The sequence below is a fragment of the Ranitomeya variabilis genome, chromosome 1 (assembly GCF_051348905.1).
Source record: "Ranitomeya variabilis isolate aRanVar5 chromosome 1, aRanVar5.hap1, whole genome shotgun sequence".
Classification (NCBI taxonomy): Eukaryota; Metazoa; Chordata; class Amphibia; order Anura; family Dendrobatidae; genus Ranitomeya; species Ranitomeya variabilis.
The window spans coordinates 674739580-674754046 of record NC_135232.1 but is presented as its reverse complement, the minus strand read 5'-3'; the positions used below and the strand labels follow the sequence as shown (position 1 = coordinate 674754046).

Genomic DNA, 14467 nt, shown 5'->3' with positions numbered 1-14467 from the left:
CTGTAGTAAAATGGTAACATCATGCTTTTATTCATTATTATGATACAATAATCAAGCAAATAGAACATAAAATATATTTATTGGTATACAACTTTAGAACAAAAAACTTGCATATTTACAAATTATACACTATGCAGTAAGTGGAAAAAAACAGTTTTAAACAAAAACATACCGAATAATATTTGTGCAGTCTATGAATTTGTTCTGAGAAATAGTATCGCCTCCATCAGATGCTCCTTCATAGATGACCTCAAATCTGACCTAATTATTTTAAGGCTAGAGAACAACCTCTCTACAATAACTTGGGTTGGTGGCAAAGCAGTAACCACATGGGCAACATCTCTAACAATTTCAGGGTATAAAGGAATTTTCTCGTGCACAGTCAGTTTTGATGAACAATTGAACTCTTCTACTTTGAGAGCAAGTGAAAAATTTTGCTGAAATATGGTCAATCTGTTTTCTATGGGAGTGGAATCTTTTTCCCTGCAGCAACGCTTTGCCTGGTCCATGGTGTCCAAATACTTTTCAAAATTAAACTCCTCATCTGATGAGGATGAAGAAACGGCAGCAACAGCACTGGCAGGACCCGAGTCCTCTTGTTCTTGTCCATCCTTTAGTAAGCTGTTGATCATCCAGCAATTCGCGATGACTCGGGTCCACATAAATAGCTGCCAGAAGAATTTTATTTTTTAAAGGGAACCTGTCACCTCGTTTTTTCGGTATGAGATAAAAATACTGTTAAATAGGGCCTGAGCTGTGCATTACAATAGTGTAGTTTGTGGACCCCGATTCCCCACCTATGCTGCCGAAATACGTTACCAAAGTAGTCGTTTTCGCCTGTCAATCAGGCTGGTCAGGTCGGATGGGCGTGGTGTCTTCCCCCAGATCTTGCGTAGATTTCCGTTGGTGGCGTAGTGGTGTGCGCATGTCCAAGGTCCCGAATCCTGCACAGGGGTGTGAAAATAGCAGCGATGTCCGTTATTCCATTGGTGATCGGTGGGCGCGGCCATCTTGCTTTGGCCGCGCGTGCGCAGAAGCGGCGCTCTGCTGGCCGCGGCTTCAGGAAAATGGCCGCGGGCATCCGCGCGTGCGCAGATGGCTATCGCGGCGGCCATTTTCGTGAAGCCGAGATGCGAACTCTGCTTCACGAAAATGGCCGCCGCGATAGCCATCTGCGCACGCGCGGCATCCATTTTCCTGAAGCCGCGGCCAGCAGAGCGCCGCTTCTGCGCACGCACGGCCAAAGCAAGATGGCCGCGCCCACCAACCACCAATGGAATAACGGACATCGCTGCTATTTTCACACCCCTGTGCAGGATTCGGGACCTTGGACATGCGCACACCACTACGCCACCAACGGAAAACTACGCAAGATCTGGGGGAAGACACCACGCCCATCCGACCTGACCAGCCTGATTGACAGGCGAAAACGACTACTTTGGTAACATATTTCGGCAGCATAGGTGGGGAATCGGGGTCCACAAAATACACTATTGTAATGCACAGCTCAGGCCCTATTTAACAGTATTTTTATCTCATACCGAAAAAACGAGGTGACAGGTTCCCTTTAAGAGCAGTGTCTCTCTCCGTTTAATTGAAGCAGCAATGCCATATGTTATTAAACCTCCTCTTTGGGACAGGCAAAACAAGTTCTTCCACTCCTTCATAAAAATGCCAGGAGTTAAATCCTCAGCTTGTAACTTTTTAGTCACTGTAAATGTGTGATGAAGCAATTCCTTAAATTCAGCCACCTGTGTCCATTAACCTTCATGTAGTCTTACCTGAGGGTTGGCCATATCTACAAGGAAGGGTTTCAGCTCAAGCAATCGCTCAAACATTAAATAGGTGCTGCCCCACCTAGTGGCTTGATCCACAATTGCCCCTTTTCCAGCACGTCTCTTCAAGATGGAATCAATTTTAAGGTTTCTGGCAGCAATAGCCAATTTCCTCACTTTGATAATCAGAGTTCCAGCATGCCCCTCTTGCAAAGTATCTCTTATTGCCAGCTGCAGCGTGTGCACAACACAGAGCATGTGATGAATAGAAAAGAGGTGTGAAGCAGCTTCAACAAGATCATCTAATTGTAAAGAATCATTTTGCTGTTCTTCTGTAGAAATATCTGTTTGTTCCTCCATTATTGGAACAGACTGTGGCCTTCCATCTCCAACATACTGAATGTGAAATGTTCTAGCTGCTGTTCACCTTCATAATTCTCATTCATCAGTTTAATTGTACTTACCATGTTTGAAGCATTATCAATTACAATAGCAAGAACCTGTTCTTTTTTGGAGCTCATAATCTTGCAGAACTTTTTCCACTAAGGTCTGAAGAAACTGGCTGCTGTGATGAGCTTAAGTATCTTTTACTGCCAGCGTCTTAGTAACCTTTTTTTGTTGTCACAAACATATCGAACGTTGATAGCAAAATAATTCACTCTGTGACGTGTGCAGGCATCCATTTTAAGAAACACAAAGCATCTCTTGAGAGTTTTTTTAAGATCTTCTTTTTGGTTAAGGACTTCTTCAGTCACTAATTTTCTAATACTTCCTCTTTCCAGAGAGGAATATCTTGTAACTGATGTTTGAGATGCTCTTTCCTCCTCCTTTACCTGGCGGGAAGTTTTGGTCTCTGGTTTCTTGGTGCTGCTGTGGTCTTTTTCAATCACAGGTTTGTAAACTTCTGGGTGGCAGCATTGTAAATGTCTTTTTTGATTGAAAGCTCTTGAAGGAGAATTTTTATCACTGCCTGAGTATGCACTGATTTTGGCATCACAGCATTTGTTTTTATCTGGATCACTTATACAGTGACACACAAAATGATTTTTATCTTGAGTCACTGTGAAATGGTCAAATACAGCTGACTTCATAAGATGCTTCTTAGACATTTTGTAATTATGTAAATTCCCTCTCAAAATAATTTTGTCATGTAGAAAAAGTAAGGTATATTGTAATTCTTGCAAGAATAGGGAATCATTCACTGTGTAATTTAGGATAGAAATAAAACAATCTTTGCATAAATCAATAGGACAGATGATCAGTATAAAGTTTGTAAAATATGTTAGATAGCTTTACTCTGAACAAGCTTGTCTCAGAGTACAGCTCACTAAATGCTTCACATCATATTTCTTCACAGTCTATGAAGAGGGGAGGAGGCAGGGAGCATGTTTGTGCTGAATCATATTCCAGAACACACACACACGTCCTCATCGATCCTGTTACTGTATTTCTGAATTTGAGATGCTAGAAAACAGTTTTTCCCCTCATATTCTATGTATAGTGTATATAAGTCATCAGAGCATCTAATTTCTTCACACATGAGCTGAGATGAAAAACAAACTAAAACATCAAGCATACAGAGACAACATATACTGGACTATTGATTTATGCACAGTTTATTGAAAGTTTAGATATGCTTTAAGAAGTACTTACCTTCCTTAATACTGCTTTCCTGTTCACTCCAGAACTTCTGAGATGAATGTAAGCTTTCTTTCCTTGTGTGTGTGTTATTTTTTCCCCTTATTTGTAGAGGAGGAGCTTCACTACTTATCATGAACATAAACTGCAGCACATATTCATCTCAGCTAAAAGTCTAGAACTTAGATCAGGAATAGGACAGACATTTATAGGACATTTCATAACTTTCCCAAATTCTTATGAAAAAAATATTCCCCACAAACTGCATTGAACTACTGTACCTAATTTATTATATATTTCAGGAGACGAAGTTGGTCCATTTTATACTGACTCCGACTCCACCAAAATGGGCTCCGACTCCACAACTCCGACTCCACAGCCCTGATTATCACCAGTGCCATTATACACAGAAGCTCTGTATATAGTGTATAGTGTACAGGTAATAAAGTGATCACCAGTGACTAGTGTTGAGCATTCCGATACCGCAAGTATCGGGCATCGGCCGATACTTGCGGGTATCGGAATTCCGATACCGAGATCCGATACTTTTGTGGTATCGGGTATCGGTATCGAAACAACATTAATGTGTAAAAGAAAGAATTAAAATAAAAAATATTGCTATACTCACCTGTCCGACGCAGCCTGGACCTCACCGAGGGAACCGGCAGCGTTCTTTGCTTAAAATGCGCGCTTTTCCTTCCTCCCGTGACGTCACGGCTTGTGATTGGTCGTGTGCCGCCCATGTGGCCGCGACGCGACCAATCACAGCAAGCCGTGACGTAATTTTCAGGTCCTGAATGCCGAATTCTAGGCATTCAGGATTTTAAAATTACGTTCCGGCTTGTGATTGGTCGCGTCGCGGTCACATGGGCGACGCGACCAATCACAAGCCGTGACGTCACGGGAGGCAGGAAACGCGCGCATTTTAAAATTACGTCCCGGCTTGTGATTGGTTGCGTGCCGCCCATGTGACCGCGACGCGACCAATCACAGCAAGCCGTGACGTAATTTCAGGTCCTGAATGCAGAATTCTGCGGTGATCACCAGTGACGTTATGCACAGAAGCTCTGTAGGCTTTATTATATTGCTCTGATTGTTGAGATCCATATGCATTTAGGATTTTTTTTGAAGGGTGCTATGATTTATGTTGCAGTTACTAAGGGCTCGAACTGGCCGTGGGTCTCCCAACGCATAGAAATGTGATGCTGGTCAGGAGAGCCTCGGCCAGTCCGTGCATTTTAGTCTGAGATATGACCAATTTGCATGGATGTCTACATGAGTCCTAAATTGGATTTTTTTGCTTTTCAGTGCAACATAAATGATTTTTATTAGAAATGAATAGAACCAAATATTTTACAATATTAGAAACGCGCGTCGGGTGTGGTGGGTCCCTGGCTGTTGGCTTCCATCAGGTAAATACACCCCATGGTCACACATGATTTTTTACAGTGAGATGTTCCATTACTGCGGGCGTGCGTGCTCCGGCACTTTGTTTACTTTGTGACTTTATTCACTAGTGGTTTTCTCCACAGTATTATAATTATACTAATGCACCTTATATATTGTGCCTGACCACTACCGTCTGCAGATTGGATTGATTGACTAATGAAAAATATATGCATCCTATGTGTTTTGAGTGTATTTATGGATATATTTTTTGATTGTGATATTTATTAATATTATCCTGGGTTGCATCAGACGTTTATCTAGCCATCTTTTCAGCTAGACCTGCCGGTCCTTTCCTGTAATTGATTCCCCTTTTTCTTTTCCTTTATTTGTATATGTATTATTATATATATATATATATATATATATATATATATATATATATATATATATATATATTTTGTTTTTATTGATGTTGTCAAAGGTATAAATAAAGTTTATAATATTTTATCCAGTTTTCCAAGCGTTAATTTTGGTGAGAATATTAGAGCAGCGACTACGGTTGGGTAGAAGTCCTTCCGGTGACAGATGCTTTGCAGCGCTCCATCGGATCAGACAAGGTAAGCAGTGTCATGGGGAAGGCTGTTTGTCACTAGACCCAGTCCATTTCTTTAATCTCCCATCCCTCTAATCAGTTCATATATATCCATCAAAGCTCTCCTCTAGCATCTAATTGAAAAAAAAAGGAAAAAAAAACTGGTGCCATCAATAATCCACAATCACTCTTTATCTACATGGATTTTAAGGCTCTTTTTACATTTGTGCTTGAAGCAAACTTAACATATGTTGTGCTGCTGGTAAAAACCCTTAAACCTAATGTTCCCTTTAATGGAGAATAATGCATTAAATACGACTTTTAATACTAATGTCAGATTAATAGAGATATAAGCCATTCTACAATTTCTCTTCTAACATCGGGAAGGATAACAGACCTTCTGGCTGTGTATTAGCACGTTGCAGGTTGGAGAGAGACGTTTTTTTTCTTTTTCGTTAAATCGTAGGGGTCGTGAACCGACTGAATCTGTTTTAGTTTAGCCGAATGTAATCTCTTAAAATGGACTAATATTTATTTCACGGTGACGGCAGCAGAAGTGCTAGTAAGAATGAGCATGAAGGAAAGTGACAATGGCTTTACATGCAAATGTAGAATTATATAGGACTGATCTGATGCTCGGGAAAGGAGCTTGTTACAGTGGAATCTTTGAGGTCAATTATAGAGTTATTGCTACCCTCCCTAAGGGCCTGGGTTAAGGTCACTTTAATGCATATAAAAAATGTCTGTAAGAAAATGTGAAGCTTGAGAAATTTGTTATCGCCTCTTTTGGTACACTTCATATACTTTTTGACATATATAAAAAAATCCACTGTAAATGCAGAATACAAGGTTCAAGTTAAGAATATCTGATTGTTTCGGGGAGCTACATTTTCATATTCTATATGGACTAGTAGATATATAATATATACGGTAGGTTCATTGTTGATAAGGTTGAAAAAAGACACAGGTCCACTAAGTCCAGACATGTTGATCCAGAAGAAAGTATCCCCCCACCCCCCAACATCATGACACAGATGCTGCTCTACTTGCCCCACAATAGGAGAAAAATTACTTCCTTACTCTAGCTGCGTCAAACAGAATAAATCCAGGGACAAGTGTCACATCTTCATAAATCTAGTTCTTTTAGCCTGTAAAAAATATATATACAGTACAGACCAAAAGTTTGGACACACCTCATTTAAAGATTTTTCTTTAAATGACTATGAAAATTGTACATTCACACTGAAGGCATCAAAACTATGAATTAACACATGTGGAATTATATACTTAACAAAAAAGTGTGAAACAACTGAAAATATGTCTTATATTCTAGGTTCTTCAAAGTAGCCACCTTTTGCTTTGATGACTGCTTTGCACACTCTCTCATGCTTCGCACTGATGAGGGCCAACAGCCCCAAACACCGTGTCTGCAAATTGAGATACTGATTTGGCTTTTATCCTAAGTCATATTGCACGACTCGTTAAAGGGTTGATTGTGACTTGTAGGATCGCTACTTCCAACAGGTGGCGCTATAGAGTTAAGTCCTCTTTTTCTCAGAAGAGGCAATTTGCATATTTGCACACTCTTGGCATTCTCTTGATGAGCTTCAAGAGGTAGTCACCGGGAATGGTTTTCACTTCACAGGTATGCCCTGTCAGGTTTAATAAGTGGGATTTCTTGCCTTATAAATAGGTTTGGGACCAACAGTTGCGTTGTGCAGAAGTCTGGTGGATACACAGCTGATAGTCCTACTGAATAGACTGTTAGAATTTGTATTATGGCAAGAAAAAAGCAGCTAAGTAAAGAAAAACGAGTGGCCATCATTACTTTAAGAAATGAAGGTCAGTCAGTCCGAAAAATTGGGAAAACTTTGAAAGTGTCCCCAAGTGCAGTGGAAAAAAACATCAAGCGTACAAAGAAACTGGCTCACATGAGGACCGCCCCAGGAAAGGAAGACCAAGAGTCACCTCTGCTTCTGAGGATAAGTTTATCTGAGTCACCAGCCTCAGAAATTGCAGGTTAACAGCAGCTCAGATTAGAGTAGAGACCAGGTCAATGCCACACAGAGTTCTAGCAGCAGATACATCTCTACAACAACTGTTAAGTGGAGACTTTGAGCAGCAGGCCTTCACGGTAAAATAGCTGCTAGGAAACCACTGCTAAGGACAGGCAACAAGCTTAAGAGACTTGTTTGGGCTAAAGAATACAAGCAATGTACATTAGACCAGTGGAAATCTGTGCTTTGGTCTGATGAGTACAAATTTGAGATCTTTGGTTCCAACCATCGTGTCTTTGTGCGACGCAGAAAAGGTGAACGGATGGTCTCTATGCCTGGTTCCCACCATGAAGCATGGAGGAGGAGGTGTGATGGTGTGGGGGTGCTTTTGCTGGTGACACTGCTGGGGATTTATTCAAAATTGAAGGCATACTGAACCAGCATGGCTACCGCAGCATCTTGCAGCGGCATGCTATTCCATCCGTTTTTTTCATTTAGTTGGACCATCATTTATTTTTCAACAGGACAATGAACCCAAACACACCTCCAGGCTGTGTAATGGCTATTTGACCAAGAAGGAGAGTGATGGGGTGCTACGCCAGATGACTTGGCCTCCACAGTCACCAGACCTGAACCCAATCGAGATGGTTTGGGGTGAGCTGGACCGCAGAGTGAAGGCAAAAGGGCCAACAAGTGCTAAGCATCTCTGGGAACTCCTTCAAGATTGTTGGAAGACCATTCCCGGTGACTACCTCTTGAAGCTCATCAAGAGAATGCCAAGAGTGTGCAAATCAGTTATCAAAGCAAAAGGTGGCTACTTTGAAGAACCTAGAATATAAGACATATTTTCAGTTGTTTCACACTTTTATATTAAGTATATAATTCCACATGTGTTAATTCATAGTTTTGATGCCTTCAGTGTGAATGCACAATTTTCCTAGTCATGAAAATTACAGAAAAATCTTTAAATGAGAAGGTGTGTCCAAACTTTTGGTCTGTACTGTATATATATATAATTGTTGAGGAGATGGAACGCTGCTGCCTCCAATGGTCAGGACAATGGCACAATTGAATTACGAGTGATGGACGAGGCCGTTGCCGCTTCCACTTCTAGGCCAGTTATTGGGGAACTCACAGTGAGCATATGGTGTATATACACCTCCCATTCCAAGTCATGGAATATATATATACCCCGAAATGATCACTGCCAGCTTAATAATAACAAAAAGGAAGCTACTAGCTTCCACTACCAATCGTTTGTACAGGCCGATTGGACAACCGTTAGAAGGTAGTTTATGGCTTGAGGGATGCAGTTTACAGAGCAAGAGGAACATAGTCATTAAATGTAATATGTTGAATCTGAAAAGGTAGGCAGTGTTTATAAAAAATACACAAAGATATTACATAATGGGAACAAAACAATACAATATGTACAAAGGGGATAACAAAAGAGAATTACTAAACCAGATGTCACGGAAATGGCTTAGAGCTTAGCGAAGCAAAGTACCCCTTAGGAAAACGGAGGGAACCAACAGCAAGCTGTAACTTCCAGGACTGACAAATGACCAAAACCCAAATTCTGCTTTTTATTATATGAAGGTTACGCCCACATACCTCCTCTTGGTGGGCTCATATAGGGGCTGGTTGTTGGATGTGCTAGGTCTTTTAGAACTTTGAGATCCCCAACTTACAAGATATCTTCGCCCCTGGCTCCACGCCGAAAATATATCTCCCATAAATATTGGATTAATGCAAGCCCCAATATTCATTACTGACCACTGGCTCCAAAACGTCTGCGACCCATGCTTTGGACAGAGGAAACGCTTGCATAAACAAATCTCAGTCTGGGTGGCTGGATCCCAGAGCAGATATTGTAATTACCTGGTCACTTCAGGAGGTTCCTACTTCAATGGAAGTTGAAGTGTCAGCTCTCGCTCACTTCCCCAGTTATAATTACAGTAGTTTCTATTTTCCCCAGTTATAATCAAATCCCATAAGTTCAATGCAAGGGTGATGTGTCCCCTCTCTGGAGATGTCCATATGGATTTTAATTTTTCTCTACTACGCTCCCCTTTTGGAGGTGGCATGTTGGACTTAATTACAGATCATCTCCCTAGCCCATCTCCCGGCATCCCCCTGGCTGGACAGCCCATCAGTGTTGCCTTGTTCGCTACCAATCTTGTACTGAATGATAAAATTGTATTCCTGTAGAGCCAAGCTCCACCACAGTAGTTTACCATTGTCACCGGCCACCTTATGCAGAAAGCTGAGGGGGTTGTGGTTGGTCACTGTGGTGAATTTGCACTAGTATAGTTAGGGCTGCAGCTTCCACAGGGCTCACACTATGGCGAGACACTCCTTCTTAACAGTGACATAGGCCATTTCCCGGGGTAAGCGATTGCAGCTGATGAACATCACTGGATGCTCCCCCTCCTCCCCTCGTTTACCTGGCTGACATGGCACCTAGGCCAAATGCACTGGTGTCTGTTTGAATTACAAACCACCAGGTGAAGTCCGGGGCCTGTAGAACTGGGGAACTGGCAAGGGCAGCCTTCAGTTCTGTGAAGGATCGCTCACCATCATCCGTCCAGTTGACTGTTTGCAGTAGCTTCTTTTTGGTGAGGTCTGTCAGAAGCTTAGCAAAGGTACTATAGTTAGGCATGAATTTCTTCTACTACCCTGCCATGCCTAGGAAGGACATCACCTGCTTCTTGGTCTTAGGGGTAGACCAGAAAATGATAGAATCAACCTTCCCAGACTCTCCCTGGGTTTCAGAGTTCTGCCGCCCACTCGGTGACTGTGGTATTACACCCCATCATGCCTGACATTTTCCTGACTTTATAGTCAAACCAGCACCCTGGATCCGCCGGAGCACCTGCTCCAGATGCCCCGGGTGTTCCTCCCCGGTGGGACTGAAGATGGCAATGTCGCTAGATAGGCAACAGCAAACCCATTTAGTCCCTCGAGCAGCTGGTTGATCAATCGCTGAAACGTGGCAAGAGCATTTTTCATGCCAAAGTGCATGAAGAGAGATTCATAGAGTCCAAATGGGGTAATGAAGACGGACCTCTTCAGTGCCTCCTTGGACATGGGAATCTGACAGTAACCTTCACTCAGGTCCATGTTTGTCAAGTAAAGGGCACCGGCTAAGCGATCCAGCAGCTCATTGATGCATGGTATTGGGTACGCATCAGGGGCTGTGATGGCATTTATCTACCTGTAGTCCACACAGAATCGGCTCCTTTTTTGGGTCCAGGACTACAGGCAATGCTCACGCTCTTTTGGATTTTGATATCCTTTTGGACGTTTAGGGAGACACAGTATGCAGGTTGGTGGTCTGGGGGGGTGACTCCCTTTGTTCACCTGGCGAATGGCTAGCTTCTCTGATATACCAGTGAAGATGGTAAGGTAAGGTTGGACACCTCCCGCAGCTAGAAACCTCTGGTCTATGGATAGCTGCAGGTTGAACTCCACATCTTCAATAGACCCGCCATCCTGGGCTGCTGCTAAAAAGTCCACCAGGACTCTACCCTCGTCTTTGTCTCCCGTGCGGCTCAGTCCCCGGTGGCTTTTAAAGTATGTTTTTCTCTGAAATGCTGTGAAACATACATGTCGGAAATCATGCAGCCAGTGTCTAATTCATGCTGCCCGTGTATCAGCTGTCAGGTTCCCTTTAAGCATTGGCTGTCAGATTTGCATAACACTTGGCAGCATATGTCAGCTGTCAGGTTCCCTTTAATCTCTCTACATTGTCACCACTGTTGAAATTAAATATAACATAGTGCCCAATTAAAGCGGAAGATTCTAATCGCGAGACCCCCATCTATTAATTACTCCATTAATGGAGGTTGTCTCAATGTTTTAAATGGGTAAAGTTGCAAAGTGCTTGTAAAAAGTAGCAACTTTGCAATTTTCCTTTCATTTCACAAAAACGGAAGGATTTGTAATTTTATAGTTTACTACTCTTCACCTCTGTTACTGGCTACAACTTCTATCAGAGGTGGCCTGTCTCCTAGTCAAGCAGTGTAGCACTTGCAAACTCTTTGCTACTGAGCAGAGATGCACAACCAGCGGCTCGGAGGCCACATCGGACCCACGCTACCCTTCTGTGGGGCCCTCCTCCATCTGCATGGTGTCCGGTCACATGTATTTTCCATGTCATGGACTAGAACAGTGGTGCGTAACATCATAGGGATGGGTAATTCTGAATGGTGGGCTGTTTCGTCATTTCTGATGCTGCCATATTTTGGCAGCATGGACGAGTTTTCACTCATCTAACACAGAAAGGAGTAGATGACGTGAAGAAGTGGCCATGCTTGAGTACTGCTTTATTCATATTGGAGATTATTGGAAAAAGGAAATGGCTGTTTCGGCATCTGACAAATACTACAATGAAGAGAGGTGAATGCATAGCCTCTTTCTTTCTACACTGCAAACCAGTGAGAAGGGTGCGTCTACCTTCCCGATAGGTGGAACCAGCACCAATTAGATATTTATGATACATACTTTCAATATGCAGTAAATATCTCAGAAGAAAATACTTTGGGAATATTGCCGCGCATGGGGTAAGTTCAATCTGATAATGTGGCCTTCGGACCCAAAAATGTTGTGTACTCCTGCTATAGAGCAAGCAAGCCCTGCTCTGAAGCTGGCTTGAACTTTCGTATTTCATTTTCTCTGTGCTCCTCTGATGTTGAAGAGGCAAAGTGGGTTGTGCCTGCATCATGGGAGAGCAAGCAGGTCGTGACATCAGATCAGCCATGCCGCTGGTTTGCACTATCAATCATAAGGACATAAGGACCACCCTATCCCCTGGCACGTAGATAGTTGGGAGGCCGAGTAACATTGATGTGGAGAATAACCCTTTAGTGGATTACAAATATTGAAAACACCTGTTAAGCTCATCTGGTGAGGTGGATCCTCTAAGTCTCAGGTCCAGGTAGACATATAAACCCCAGGCATCGATGCAGCAAGTAACGTGGGAAGTGTGGACTTGGCACACTCGAATCTTAGGAGAAGCAGGATGAATGAAGTGGAACCCAGCAGGGATGGAAGCAAGTTGAAGCACAGTCTGCACAAATAGTGGAGCATGTCAAACAGAGGTCTAGTGTCTCAATCCCAAGACACAGGTATGTATCTTAATGGGCTAGGGAGACAGTGTCACTGATCCACGCCAGGCGACTTGGAAAACTCAATGTGGCAATGTGGATCACAACAGAGGGCAATGGACCCAAGGGAAGGAAGAAGAGCCTGGGATACCCAGGATAGGTGTGTAAAAATACTTTTATAATAAGGAAATGTTAATTATGGAATCTCATAATGAAAATCTACATGGGCTCCAAGGTAGACTTCTGCTTAGACTCATGTTTTAAGCAAGACTCATAAAGTCTGAGCATCTATGCCATACAATGTCATCAGTTTTGTATTCATATGGACAGATGTGATACTTCTACTGCAATTTAGTTAGCAAAATGCACACATGGGATTTGCCTGATGTCATCCTGTTATAAAAGCAATCTTCTCCCAGCATGCTCTCCGTTCTACCTTCCTCTAAGGTGACAGCAAAACAGAAAACTCATTAACTGTCTGCATTATATCAACGATAAGAACTAAACTGTTGTGTTATGCATTCTAAGTTGGAGCAATTAATTCTCTCACTTACTTAAACTGATCAAGATTTAATTACCATCACTTTGTGCAATTACTCCATAATTAAAGTAATTTGGATCATTCCACTTACTGACAGTGTCATTGAACAGCCATTTATAACACCAAAAGGAGAGATAATTAACTTACTACTGCTCAAGGCGGTGTATTAAACCAGAAAAGCTCACAGTAAGTTATTTCCAAATGTACATAACAATATGATAAGGACATTACATAAGATTCTGAATACCATGAAATGTGATCAAAAATGTTGCAGAAAAGGGCAAAAATCCATTTAACAGACAAAAATATGAAAGAGTTTTGGTCAAACGTCTTTTAAGAGCAAAAATAAAAAAAAACCCTGTTTCAAAACACACTGCATGAGGACCTGAAATCCATCCCACGTATGATTTAATAATTGTGATTTAACAGAAGGAATAGAGTGCTTATTAGAACGGTATGAGGTCAATTATAAAGGCATAGTGTATTATTCACGTATGTGCCTTGTTTAGTTCTGTTGAGTATACTTTTGTGAAATTAGCTCCCTCATTATTCTTCACATTGTTGATCTCCTTATTACACTTCAAAACAACTAATTCTTTTGTTTTGGACAAAAACTATTGATTCTCTTTTTGTGGACTAGAACTTCCAGTTTAGGAGTAAAATTGTCTTGTTATGGGGCAAATGTACTTACCCCTTTGTCATTCAGCTATTACTCGTTTTGTCATTAACCGGAACTTTTTTTTTTATTGAATCACACTTTGTTACTTGTTACAGATCGAAACTATTGACCAACACTTCTGATCTTCTTGTCGTGGACCAAAACTCTTGAGTCTCATGTCGTGAATCAAGATTCTTGAGCCTCCAGCCTTAGATCAAGATTCCTGAGCCTTCAGCCTGGAATCAAGATTCTTGTGTCTCCAGTCTTGGATTAAGATTTTTGAGGCTCCAGCCTTGGATCAAAATTTTTGAGGCTCCAGCCTTGGATCAAGATTCTTGTGCCTCCAGCCTTGGACCAAGATTCTTGAGGCTCCAGCTTTGAGCTGAGGCTGCTTTCACACTAGTCCGTCGGTAAGGGCCATCGCAAACTGTCGGCCCGATGGACAGTGTGTTAAGTAGCACAATGGGGGCAGCGGATGCAGTTTTTCAACGCATCCGCTGCCCCATTGTAATGTCCGGGGGAGGAGGGGGCGGAGTTCCGGCCGCGCATGCTCGGTCGGAAATGGCGGACACGACTCACAAAAAAACATTACATGTAACGTTTTTTTGTGTCGACGGTCCGCCAAAACACGACACATCCGTCGCACGACGGATGCGACGTGTGGCCATACGTCACAATGCGTCGCTAATGCAAGCCTATGGAGAAAAAACGCATCCTGCGGGCAACTTTTCAGGATGCGTTTTTTCTCCAAAACGACACATTGCGGACG

General features: G+C 42.3%; 1 long non-coding RNA gene across 1 annotated transcript in view; it reads left to right on the top strand.

The window, feature by feature from the left end:
* The window catches only part of LOC143775930 (uncharacterized), a 69653-nt gene extending 55581 nt beyond the window's left edge, over window positions 1-14072 (top strand). Inside the window, exons 2-4 of the long non-coding RNA XR_013215733.1 lie at window positions 4722-4825; window positions 5315-5419; window positions 13815-14072. This is a non-coding gene — a long non-coding RNA (uncharacterized LOC143775930). The remainder of the gene's footprint in view (window positions 1-4721; window positions 4826-5314; window positions 5420-13814) is intronic.
* Window positions 14073-14467: the final 395 nt, after the last annotated feature.